Source organism: Trachypithecus francoisi, unplaced genomic scaffold, assembly GCF_009764315.1.
Source record: "Trachypithecus francoisi isolate TF-2019V2 unplaced genomic scaffold, Tfra_2.0 Lachesis_group2, whole genome shotgun sequence".
Taxonomy (NCBI): domain Eukaryota; kingdom Metazoa; phylum Chordata; class Mammalia; order Primates; family Cercopithecidae; genus Trachypithecus; species Trachypithecus francoisi.
The window spans coordinates 118,435,859-118,447,008 of NW_022681465.1; positions in this window are offsets into that span (position 1 = coordinate 118,435,859).

Sequence of the window (11,150 nt, forward strand, 5' to 3'; positions counted from 1 at the left end):
GAGTTAACTGTACAGATGCCTTCTGCTTTCTCTCCACTCTGGGTCTTTGCACACACAGTCTTCTCTTCCTAGAACACTTTCCCACCATCACATTGACCAAATGAATTCTACTGATTTTTCAGATCTTAGTTTAAATGTTACTTCTTCCAGGAAGTCTTCCAGAAGTCATCCCCATCTCCTGGCTGGATAAGGTAGCTTTGCTCTGTATCCCCAGAGCTTTGTTTATGTTAATACTAATTAACTACTAACAATAGTACTATAACTACTAAAAATACTTTAACGATAGTACTAATGCTCATCTTAAAGCTGATACTAAGTTTATTTATTTTTTAATTTAAATAATTAATTAATTAATTTTTTTTTGAGACAGAGTCTCCTTTTGTTGCTCAGGCTGAAGTGCAGTGGTGCGATCTTGGCTCACTGCAACCTCCACCTCCCAGGTTCAAACAGTTCTTCCACCTCAGCCTCCTGAGTAGCTGGGCTTACAGGCATGCACCACCATACCCTGGTAATTTTTTTTTTTTTTTAGTAGAGATGAGGTTTTACCATGTTGACCAGCCTGGTCTCGAACTCCTGACTTTAAGTGATCCACCCACCTTGGCCTCCCAAAGTGCTGGGATTACAGGCATGAGCCCCAGTGCCCATCCTTAAGGCTAGTACTAAGTTTAATGTCAATACTAACACTAATACAAATACTAGTGAACACTAACGCTCATAGCAAGTGCTTCCATAGTGTCCGCGTGTGCCAAGCACTGTTCCAAGCACTCAACACAGATTAGTTCCCTTTAGCCTCTCAGTGCCCTCTGAGGTGAGAACTATTATTGTCTGCCCTTCACAAGTGAGGTACAGAGAGGTGGAGTCACGTGTCCAAGGTCACATGGATAGTAAATGGTAAAGGTGGGATTTGTTATGGTTCACATACCAGTCTGTGTTGCAAAGACCTATTTTCCTGGTCTGTTTCCGTCACTGTCCTAAACTCTGGGACAGCAAGGCCCAGGGCTGCCTTGTCTATGGGTGCCTCTCCAGCACCCAGCACAGTGCTTGGCATAGAATAGGTGCTCAATAAATGCCTGATGATTGAAGGAAGCCATGCTAGATGTACCGGAGAACTCAAGACCTGCCTGAGTATAGAGTTGGATCAAATAACCCATGTTGGACCCTTGCTACTTGGGATCTAGCATTCAGGGTGCAAACTTTATCTAAAAGCAATTCATCAAGGGAAAGTAGAGTAGAATACATGTAACCCCTACACCTTTAACCTTGCTATCTTATTATTGATTCATTAGGATAATAATGAAGCACCTTGCCCAGCTCCAGCAGAGAGGAGCTGCTTAATGAATAGAGAAGTGGGGTCAGATGTGGTAGCTCACACCTGTAATCCCAGTGCTTCAAGAGGCCAAGGTGAGAGGATAGCTTTAGCCCAGGAGTCCAAGGCTGTAGTGAGCTATGATTGCACCGCTGCACTCCAGCCTGGGCTACAGAGTGAGACCCTGTCTCTAAAGAAAATAAAATACACAAATTAATAAAAAGAGAAGTCATAATGAGCAGAGACTCCTGGTTACAACCTAGGCAGGTGGCATGCCTATTTTACAGGTGAGGAGACTGAGCCTGTGGGAAACGATGATGTGTCTTACAGAGTGCATCCAGCCAGCCAGGGAAGGAGTGGAGATTTAAACTCCCAAGGCTGGTTCTCTTTTGTCTGAGGACAGCAGCCTCCATTGACCCATCCCAAATTCACAGAGAAATTTTTATGTATCAAATTTATATTTCTTTTGAGATAAGAATATTTCAATCCCCTTGAGACCCTTGAGATTTTAAAATCCACTTTTCAAGCATCCTTTTCTATTTTGCCCACTTTTCAATATTTCTAGATTAAACAAAAAAGCCCAGGTCAGGAAGATCAGATGCTTTTATCTTATTTGTGCATTTCTATTAAATATCAAGTTGACGGTGCTTCGTATGTTTCATTAGATTTCTCTATTTTGTGTGTGTGTTTTTTTCCTTCTTTTCCTTCAGTTTGGGTGTGCTGACATTTGTGCACTGTGTGAATTTGTTCCATGCTGACAGAGTGAGCCAGAACTGCTTTCAGGGGAAGGAAGACAGGGTGGGGCAGACAGGTTGGGCGTGTGCTTGTCTTCATCGCACTTTGTTATTTATGATATAGAAATTGCAGACATCTTTGTTCTTTTCTGTCTGTTAAGAGTATAGCTTACTTACTTTTTTCTCGTTATAAGGTAGTAAAGAAACTGGATAATAAGATGAATATGAAGAAAACCCTTCAATAGCTGATGTTCCCATCACACTAATTTTTACATTTTGGGTTATTTCTTTCTCGTCTTTTTTACTCTGTTTCATTTTGATTATTATAGATTATGGATTCCACTATATAGGCAGTTTTTTTCCTGATTTTTTGTCATTTAATACTAGATGATAAGCATTTTATGTGTTTTTGTTTGAATTTTTTAATATGTCTTTTACATATCACTGTAAATCTTTGTAATATATTTTAAGTGAATGAATAGGTTGTCATCTCCCCAATCATCCCAATATTATTATAGATTAAGGTTGTTTCAATTTTTAAACTATTATAAATAAAATTTAATTTAAAAAAAATATTGCTTTCCTAAGACAGATGTTCAGAAATGGAATTACTGAGCCAAAGGTCTTGAATACTCTTAATAAATTCTGCTATACATTGTTAATTTCCTATATGTATAAATTCACATGTCCACATGTGAACCCTGGGAAGGCCTATATGACTCCATCCTCATCAGCACGGGCTGTTATATACTTTTAAACTTTACAACTGTTGTTAATTTGACAACAGAGAATTGACATCTTCTTGTTTTAATTTATATTTCTTTGATTGCTGGTGAAGTTGAATTCCCTGTTTTTTAAAAAAATCAGTTAAATCCAGATTTATTTTCCTTTCCAACTTTTATTTTATGTCAAGGAGTACATGTGCAGATTTGGTGCATCATGGGTAAACTGCGTGTCACGGAGGTTTGGTGTACAGATACTTTTGTCACCTAGGTAATCGGCATAGTCTCCGATAGGTAGGCTTGCTTGCTTGCTTTCTTTTCTTCCTTCCTTCCTTTCTTCCCTCCCCTCCCTCCCTCCCTCCTTTCTCTCTCTCTCTCCCTCCCTCCTTTCTCTCCCTTCCTTCTTTCCTTCCTTCCTTCCTTCCTTCCTTCCTCCTTCCTTCCTTCTTTCTTTCTTTCTTTCCTTCCTTCCTTCTTTCCTTCCTTCCTTCTTTCTTTCTCTTTCCTTCTTCTTTTCTTTCTTTTTTGAGATGGAATTTCTCTTTTGTTGCCCAGGCTGGAGTGCAATGGTGCGATCTCAGCTCATGGCAACCTCTGCCTCTCAGGTTCAAGCTATTCTCCTGCCTCAGCCTCCCAAGTTGCTGGGATTACAGGCATGTACCACCATGCCTGGCTAATTTTGTGTTTTTGGTAGAGACGAGATTTCTCCATGTTGGTCAGGCTGGTTTCGATCTCTTGACCTCAGGTGATTTACTCACTTTGGCCTCCCAAAGTGCTGGGACTGCAGGTATGAGCCACCACACCCAGCCTCCGATAGGTAGTTTTCAATCCTCACCCTCCTCCTATCCTCCACCTTCAAGTAGGCCCCAGTGTCTATTGTTCTCTTTTTTGTGTCCATGTGGACTCAACGTTTAGCTCCCACTTACAGTGAGAACATGTGGTATTTGGTTTTCTGTTTCTGCATTAATTCGATTAGGATAATGGCCTCCAGCTGCATCCATGTTGCAGCAAAGGGCATGATCTCCTTTTTTATGGCTGCATAGTGTTTCGTGTCGTATATGTACCACGTTTTCTTTATCTAGTTTGCTATTGATTTAGGTTGTTGGTTCCATGTCTTTGCTATTGTGAATAGTGCTATGATGAACATATGTGTGAATGTATCTGTCATAGAACGATTTATATTTCTTTGGGTATATACCCAGTATGAGATTGCTGGGAAGAATGGTAGTTCTATTTTGAATTCTTTGAGAAATCTCCAGACTGCTTTCTACAATGACTGAACTAATTTACATTCTTACCAGCAGTGTATAAGTGTTGCCTTCTGTCTACAACCTTGTCAGCATCTGTTATTTTTGACTTTTTATTAATAACAATAGCCATTCTGACTGGTGTGAGATGGTATCTTATTGTTAAATCCAGTTTTTTTTATGACATAATAATTTATATCCTTTGCCCACTTATTTTCTGATTTTGTGCTTTCTTAACTAATTTGCCCTTGATAAAGATTTTAGCCCTTTGGTCATTTTTGGTTGAATTTCTTGTCCCCCCTCCCCAAATTGTGGGTCTTTTCATTTTCATTTTGGCTTTTTTTTTCATGTACAGATATATTTATTTGTTTTTCCTCTTGTCATTTCCTCAGATGTAGCTAAGCTTAAACTGTCACTGCCTTCCAGTGGCAGGTGGAGCCCCCTTTTTTAGCCGTGAGTGACAGCCTACACTAGCCATTCAAAGCCTTGGGACAGCATTGGTATGTGGCCTGAGGGCTGGTTGTGACCACACACACACACCCTGAGCCACCAACACCTGGGAGACTCTACCTTCTCCCCACTCTTCCTCACCTTTGGCTTCCCACTTGTGAGCAAGGTGTCTTATCTGTAACAAAACCTTTTGACATGCTTTAGCATGTCAAAGTCATTGCTGTGAAACTTCATGAGAGGCTCCTTTGAACATCGACATCAGTGATCTTCCTTCCACATTGAGCATTCGGTACTCTCAAATGAGTGTCATAGAGATGTGTGGCATCACTACCTCTTTCAGAAGCCATGGTGTGAAAAGGCTTGGCACCCAGGGAAAAGCACCTGCCATTGACACTTGGCCTTGGGAAATAGAAATACCCTTTCTTCCCTCCTCTTCTCCTTTTCTCCCTCTTCCTCTTTTTCATTTGATGAATCTTGACTTAGCCTCCCAGGGTACTGACTGGCACAGAGTTGACTTCTGCTCACATGGTAAGTGGGTGCCATGATCCCCAAATTGGGTACTTGATGTGAGGAGTCAAGGCAAGGAACAAAAAAGTCCTCAGACACAGCCCCCAACTGTGTCCATCACCCCCAGCTGTCTCAGTGCTTAATCAATAATCCCTGACACCTGTCAGTCAGCAGTGACCAGGGACCTTCAGTGTCCTAATACTGGACGTGGTGACTCAGTATTTTGGCTTTCAAAGATCTGCCCTATTTCTCTTTCCGCAAACCTGGTCCTGTTGAGTGGGGCTGGCTTCCCTGCATGCAGTTCCCCTTGGCATGTGATCTTGGCTCTTTTAGTCTTTATGTTTTCTCTGTTCTTTTTGTTTATTTCAACTAATCATATGAAATAGAAGATATTTTACTGTTTTCGATCTATCAAAATGGCAATTTCATGTGGTTTAACTTAAAATTTTCAGAAATTGTTTAAGGGATACAGAAGTATCATAAAAATAAGGATGACATAAACAAATAATATACACAAATGTTATCACTGTTAATTTTTTTGTATAAACCTCTGTTTTTATGTGATACATCCACATGTACCTATACACAGAGATTTTATAGAAATGGAATTTAACTACCTGTATAAAATGACCTTGTTCATTAGCAATATATTGTGAATGACTTTACACGTCAATATACATGCTTCTTTAACATCATTTTAAGTGTCTATTCTATTGTTTGGTTGTACCATAATTAAGCATGACCAGTAATTCAGAGGATGGGGGACAGGACTGTGGGGGCAGGAGAAGGATGAGGAATATGGTCAGAGGAGTAGGGGGCCAAGGTGGTGTGGGGTTACTAAAGCCAAGGCTGGAAAGACTTGTAAGATGCTTTATTTTGTGAGAGGCCCTGGAAAATTTGAATAAATGGGAAGGAGCCTCTAGCTTTGGAGATGGGGACACTGGCAGCCAGAGAAAAGGTTGGAAGTCATATTCACTTATTCATTCATTCAAAAAATATTTATTGAACTTTTACTGTGTGCCAGACATTTTAATGGGGGTACTGCAGTGACTGAGACAGACACAGCCCCTGCTTTCAGGGAGCTTATTTTGTAGTGGGGGGAGACAGACTATAAACAAATGCAATAATTGCATATTAAGAAAAGTGCCAGGAAGGAAAATGAACAAGGAGTGTGATGAAGCTTCAAGAGGCACTGGAACAGGGAGTGGCAAATCTTGGATGGTGTGATTGGGTACAGCAGCTCCGAGAAAGGGAGATTTGAGCTGAGACCTGAGTGAGTCAGGGGAAGAAGGTTCTGGGCAGAGGGACCGTCAAGTCCAACAGCTAAGTCAACTCAGTAAATGCAACCCCATGTTTGAAACATTTTATTCATTCACGTCTTCACCCAACAGACTTGCAGTTGAGCTCCTCCTCTGTTTCAGATAGGAATGAAGAAGTCAGATGTTACTCCTCCCTCAAGGAAGAGAGGCATCCATTCACTTCGTTTATTTACTTGTTCATTCGTTCATTCATTCATATGAATGAGTACCCATTATGTGCCAATCCTTAACCATTAATAAGGAAATGAAGATGCATAAGAGTTAGTTCTTTTCTTCCAGGGCATTTGTGGGGAAAAGCAAAGAGGGTGAGCAGAAAAGCCTGGAGAGAAGAGATGGTCCACCCAGGATCGTGATAGGACTAGAGGAAGGTGTCCTTTTCCCCAACTAGAGTTTTGAGCCACGTTTCCTGTGACCCCGACCCTCCTACATCAGTCCTTTTTCAACCCAAGGTTTATTCACAGAGCTTCCCCCAGCCCACACCTGGAAAAAGCATTAGAAGTTTATATCATTGCAGGCCCTAAGATTAAGTCTATAAATGGTTCTGCTTGCAGTTCTCTCATGTTCACTGGATGTCATAAAATTGGCTCAGTGCAAACAGGGAGCCATTCCCTTTAACAGCTGGGTGTTAATGACTACACTGAAAGCGAGGAGCTGTGTCTGGGTATCCCCCAAACAGCAACTGGAAGCCCTTGTCCAGTTGGTTGAAATTGTTATGGGGCCATCAGTCAGTGAGTGTGGAGTGTCATCCACACCAAGGTAACCAGGTAGAGCTCAGCAGGAAGTGTGTAACTGGCCAGCAGAAGATTCAGGAATGTGAGTGAAAAGAGCTTCACAGCATACATCCTCACCTGTTATCATGGCACTGTGGAAAGACCCTTGATTTGGAATATCTCAACTTGGATTTGAATTCTGCTTTTGCTTTTGTGTTTCTTTTTGTTTGTTTTGTTCTGAGACACGGTCTCACTCTGTCGTACAGGCAGGAGTACAGTGGCGTGAACACAGCTCACTGCAGCCTCTACCTCCCCAGCTCAAGCGATACTCTTGCCTCAGCCTCCTGAGTATCTAGGACCACAGGCACATGCCACCATATCTAGCTAATTGTTTCATTTTTTTGTAGAGGTGATCGGGGATGTTTTATGCCATGTTGCCCAGGCTGGTCTTAAACTCCTGGGCTCAAGCGATTCTCCTGTCTTGGCCTTCCCAAATGCTAGGATTATAGGTGTGAGCCGCCACGCCTGGCCATACTTTTGCCTTTTGCAGGCTGGGTGACCTTGGGCATTTGGTTTAACCCCTTGGAGCCTGTTTCATCATTTGTAGAACAGGCATGTGGCAGACACTGTTCGCTGCCTACTGAATATTTATCACTTCCATCTAACAGAGCCCTGGGTTCATCCGTGTTGATGATGTGCTTACCCTGAGGATGTGTCATGTTTGGGCTAAGCCAGTAATTGTTTTAAAAGCTGACATGTAACCAAATTCTGACCAATAGGACATCTGGTTGGAGGTTTATGAAAAACATTTTTTCTCCCTTTATTTCCTGCCTTGAATTCATTTGTGCAAAAATGTGATAGTCACAGCTGAAGCAATCATCATATAACAATGAAATGATGAGCTTATAAATTAAAGCCCCTGCACTGGGAATGACACAGGGGAAGGAGAGAAAGATCCTGATGACAACACTGAACTGTTGCATCAAACTGGGACTCTTTGTTACAGGAAGTAATTAAGTCTTTGATCGTCTTCGGGTGTTCTGTTACTCGCATCTGAAGCATCCTTAGCTGACATAAGGAATGATGATTACTTTCTAGAGCTCCTGGGGGAATTAGATGGTGTTGTATGCACTGTGCTAGGTACTTCACCGTCACCCTCTTCTCTGATCCTTGTTGCATGTAGTGTGATCTCTTACCGAGGGCTGGAGAAAGCCTCACTAGAACAGAGTGACATGTTGGTAGTGGCATTTGCAAGACAATTAGTGGCTTCTAGAAATACTCACAGGGGCATATCATAGTAAAACATGATTCAGAATAATTGTCAACTCTGCAACCATCTGACCAGTCAGAACCCACCTAATCAACTGAACATTTATCAAATGGATGTGAGTCCAGAGAGATTCTTTTAACAGAGTTTGTCCCATGTATGGGGGGACAATGAAGTTGGTGGTCTTCATTTATTCTAACACCTATCCCATCCAAGGTAGTTAGTCTAAATCAATTCATATGATTTCACTCACCTTGGTAGTGATTGGTTCAGGAGTGGTCATGTGGCCCAGTTCTGGCTAATGATATATGAAGGGAATTTACTGTGGACCTTTGGGGAGAGTTTCCTCTTTCCTAAGAGACAGCCACAAGAAGCAAGGATTTGCCACTTTGCCTTGATGCTGCAGTGTCTGGTGGAGACATCTGGAACAACTGTGACCATGTTACTGCCAGGCTGAGGATGAAATTAACACTGAGACGGGGAGGATGGCTGTAAGGAGCCCACTCTGGTGGCAATGCTCAGTTGCCACAGTGCCAGTCCTGGAGCTTGACCTACCCTTGGACTTTCTAATACGTAAGCTAAATATTTACTTACGAGTTGGGGTTTTTGGTTTTTTGCTGAAAGCATCCTGTCTGATACTCTGAGTTTACTTAAGAGATTTTAGTTTATACAAAGAAAATCCAGATGTATACCCAGTTTTATGGCACCAGGCTCTTGCAAGAAATGAGACAGGGCTTTGGTAAGGAAGGTGGCACCATGCTTGTTATGGATTGGCTAGGAGGTATCCCTGTGCCAAAGCTGGATAAGAGAGTTCGGCTCTGTTGAGGCTGCGGGGTGGTAAAGGAATGGAGCTATCACTACTGTAGTAGTCTCCGGTGAAACAGAACCAATAGGCTACATGTGTGTGTGTATACACATACGTGTGTGTGTGTGTGTGTGTGAAGAGAGATTTATTTTAAGGAATTGGCGCACATGATTATGAAGGCTGGCAAGTTCAAAATCTGCAGGGTAGGCCAGCGTTTAGAGACCCAGATGAGAGCCAATGTTGCAGTTCCAGTCTGAAGACCATCTGCTGCAGAATTTACTGTTGCCCAAGGGTGGTCAGACTTCTTGTTCCATTCAGGTCTTCAGCTGACTGGGTGAGACCCACTCACATTACAGAGGGCAATCTGCTTTACTCAAAAGACACTGATTTAAATGTTAATCTCAAAAACACCATCACAGAAACATCCAGAATGTTTGACCACATATCTGGGCACCATGGCCCAGCCAAATTGTCACATAGCATTAACCATCACACCCGCCATAATGTTGTCACAGTGATGACAGTGAACTTGACAAGTGCTCAGCAGATGGATGTGCAAAGATGCACTAGGTCAGTGTCCTTAGCAGAGATCCAGGATTGATGACATCCCCCCTCTTGTCCACAAGTCCAGAAACCTGTCTCCTGTCACCACTCCAGGTAAGGGCTGTATATTTCTCCCCTGTCCAACAGCCATAGCAGGCACCCTACTTCCAACCCCTTCCTTATTCCGGCAGCCTTCACTCTGATTGTGCCCCTGCAAGTGCCACTGCTCAAAAGCTTTTGATGCTTCCACGTGAAAATGGAATGGAGATGAGGCCTCTGAGCCTGACCCTGAGGTCCTCGGCCTGCTGTCCTGTGTCTTCTCATGTGTGACTTCCATTGCTCTTCCCCCCAAATCCCTCCTCCTACTGTCTGCTTTGCTCAGACTAGCGCATCTCAACCCTGGTTGCACATCAGAATCCCAGAGAGCTTTAAAAAAATACAGATGCCTGGGCCCCACCCCAGACCAATTGAATTCCACTGTCTGGCAGTAGGGCAGGGATCTGTGTTTGTTGCTTTTTTTTTGACATGGAGTCTCACTCTGTCGCCCAGGCTTGAATACACTGGCATGATCTCGGTTCACAGCAACCTCCACCTCCTGGGTTCTAGTGATTCTCGTGCCTCAGCCTCCTGAGTAGCTGGGACCACAGGACTGCACCACCACACCTGGCTAATTTTTGTATTTTTAGTAGGGACAGGGTTTCATTGTGTTAGCCAGGTTGGTCTCGAACTCCTGACCTCAAGTGATCCACCCGCCTGCGCTTCCCAAAATGCTGGGATTACAGGCATGAGCCACCACGCCCGGCCCAGGGGTATGTGTTCTTAAAAGCACCCCAGGTGCTCCTGAGGAACACTGCTCTAGACGCTCTTCTTCTTTCCCCTGTCCTTTGTCCTTCCCTGAGGAAATACTTGTGTTATTAAAGGACCTCTCATGGGCCCCTCCTCCAGGCTGTCTTCCCTGACCAAGGTCTCCTAAGTTGTTACAACTCAGAGCTCCGTTGCCCACTGCTCTGTTCTTAGAGCCCTCAATTAACTTGGCATTGTATTCGGCTCTTGTGTATCTTGTACTCCACACGTTCCTCTGTGCATGCTAATATGGACCATATTTTGTCACTGTGCAGTTTGCCTCCTCTCCTAGGATACTTAGCCAAGACTCCCTTCTTGTCTCCCTGATAGACTCCTCTTCAACCTTCAAAGCCTTGGTCAGACATCATTTCCCTGAGGACCCCTTCCATGAACCTGCACTAGAGCCCAGAACCGACTCCCCTGTGCTGGCCCTGCCTGCTGCCAGTGCGTTCATTTGCTGTTGTGCCTCTCTCCTCCTGCAGGGTGAGTGTCGTGGGTGCTGAATCAATGCCAGTCAGATGGCTCTGCATTTGCCGTGTGTGCCCACTGTAACCATCTTTACCCACATCTAACCGAGTACTGACTTGTAGTAGGCATTTGAAGGTTTGCTGAAGATGAGAACATTAGACACTGGGAACTACCAGAGAGGGGAAGGAGGAAAGGCTGAAAAACTACTTATTGGCTACTGACCTGGGCG